Below are 2772 nucleotides of genomic sequence, written 5' to 3'. Positions count from 1 at the left end.
CTTTCTAGATTACGCAATTCTTCATCTATTCCAAATAATGGTAGCTATGGGAAATGTTGAAGTGTTAGCGTAAGACCCAAACAAATGTCCCTATCGAAGAGATGATTAACATCCTAGTGATCAACTGCCGAAACATTTGCAGTTCCCAGTTCACGAATACTGGGAACAGAAATCTAAAACCCTTAATTCACAGTAGTGAAATTTCAGCTACACTCCTGGAAATGGAAAAAAGAACACATTGACACCGGTGTGTCAGACCCACCATACTTGCTCCGGACACTGCGAGAGGGCTGTACAAGCAATGATCACACGCACGGCACAGAGCACACACCAGGAACCGCGGTGTTGGCCGTCGAATGGCGCTAGCTGCGCAGCATTTGTGCACCGCCGCCGTCAGTGTCAGCCAGTTTGCCGTGGCATACGGAGCTCCATCGCAGTCTTTAACACTGGTAGCATGCCGCGACAGCGTGGACGTGAACCGTATGTGCAGTTGACGGACTTTGAGCGAGGGCGTATAGTGGGCATGCGGGAGGCCGGGTGGACGTACCGCCGAATTGCTCAACACGTGGGGCGTGAGGTCTCCACAGAACATCGATGTTGTCGCCAGTGGTCGGCGGAAGGTGCACGTGCCCGTCGACCTGGGACCGGACCGCAGCGACGCACGGATGCACGCCAAGACCGTAGGATCCTACGCAATGCCGTAGGGGACCGCACCGCCACTTCCCAGCAAATTAGGGACACTGTTGCTCCTGGGGTATCGGCGAGGACCATTCGCAACCGTCTCCATGAAGCTGGGCTACGGTCCCGCACACCGTTAGGCCGTCTTCCGCTCACGCCCCAACATCGTGCAGCCCGCCTCCAGTGGTGTCGCGACAGGGTGAATGGAGGGACGAATGGAGACGTGTCGTCTTCAGCGATGAGAGTCGCTTCTGCCTTGGTGCCAATGATGGTCGTATGCGTGTTTGGCGCCGTGCAGGTGAGCGCCACAATCAGGACTGCATACGACCGAGGGACACAGGGCCAACACCCGGCATCATGGTGTGGGGAGCGATCTCCTACACTGGCCGTACACCTCTGGTGATCGTCGAGGGGACACTGAATAGTGCACGGTACATCCAAACCGTCATCGAACCCATCGTTCTACCATTCCTAGACCGGCAAGGGAACTTGCTGTTCCAACAGGACAATGCACGTCCGCATGTATCCCGTGCCACCCAACGTGCTCTAGAAGGTGTAAGTCAACTACCCTGGCCAGCAAGATCTCCGGATCTGTCCCCCATTGAGCATGTTTGGGACTGGATGAAGCGTCGTCTCACGCGGTCTGCACGTCCAGCACGAACGCTGGTCCAACTGAGGCGCCAGGTGGAAATGGCATGGCAAGCCGTTCCACAGGACTACATCCAGCATCTCTACGATCGTCTCCATGGGAGAATAGCAGCCTGCGTTGCTGCGAAAGGTGGATATACACTGTACTAGTGCCGACATTGTGCATTCTCTGTTGCCTGTGTCTATGTGCCTGTGGTTCTGTTAGTGTGATCATGTGATGTGTCTGACCCCAGGAATGTGTCAATAAAGTTTTCCCTTCCTGGGACAATGAATTCACGGTGTTCTTATTTCAATTTCCAGGAGTGTATAAATCTAAGTGAATATCGGAATATCGAAATGATAGACTTATAGGAAATGGATGTGTTCCGTCACAGAAGACAAGAAACTCAAATCCACCAAGATAAAAAACTGAAGCTGCATGCAAGAGTGTTAGACCAAGACTCAGTATCAAGCGTGGGCAGAAACTTTTAATCGCCTCATTCTATCGGCTGTCAGACTCACCTTCCAAACATAATCTAAAACTCAGCTTGCTAGTACATACAGGAGATAGGCAAAATGATGTTACATCTGTACTGACTTGGGATTGGTTTATTAATAACGGGTTGGACCCCCATTCGCCCGTATTATACCTGCTATTCTTCTTAGAGTACTGGCATATAATGATCGTATAGTCTCCAGTGGAATGTTATGCCACTCTTCAATCAGAACCTCTCCTAGCTCCTGTAGCGACGAGGGAGGCGGAAATCTTGTCTGAAGTCTGCGCTCCAATACCGCCCACAAGGGTTCGATAATGTTCGATCCCGGGGACTGTGCTCGCCAGGGAAGACGCTGCAGTTCAGTTGCATGCTCCTCATACCACGATTGTGTGAATGTCCTGGCTGTTTGAATGGGTGCATTATCGTCCTGAAATATGGCGTCATTGTTGGGGAGCAAGATTTGAACCATCAGGTGCACCTGAGCACCTAAAATGTTCACATAATCGTTGGCTGTAACACGGGCTTTGAGAGTAACGATGGGACCAGCAGAATACCATGATACGGCTGTGTACACCATCACCTTTCCACTTCCATGCTTAATCGATGGAATCAAGCAATCAGGATTGTAGGCTTCTTTTGGCTTTCTCTAGAAGTAAACCCAGCCCGATGTTCGAAATAACTAAAACGTTGACTGTCAGACCACATGACGTGTTTTCACTGATCAGCCGTCCAGGAATTACGTTCCTGACATCATCTTTCACGCTTCTTTGCGGTGGTTGTCGTCACCAATGTTTTCGGTATAGCAGCTCGTCCATGACTATTCGTTTTTTGGAGTTATCAGGACTGTGTCGATAGGTACGGGGTCTCGAAGATGGCTATTGAGCTGACCTCAGCAGTCACTTTAGCCGCCGTAGTTTTGTGTTGTTTTGACACTATTCGTGCTAGCGTACGACAACATCTGACATTTAGT

The sequence above is a fragment of the Schistocerca gregaria genome, chromosome 6 (assembly GCF_023897955.1).
Source record: "Schistocerca gregaria isolate iqSchGreg1 chromosome 6, iqSchGreg1.2, whole genome shotgun sequence".
NCBI lineage: Eukaryota > Metazoa > Arthropoda > Insecta > Orthoptera > Acrididae > Schistocerca > Schistocerca gregaria.
Note: the sequence above shows the minus strand (reverse complement) of the source record.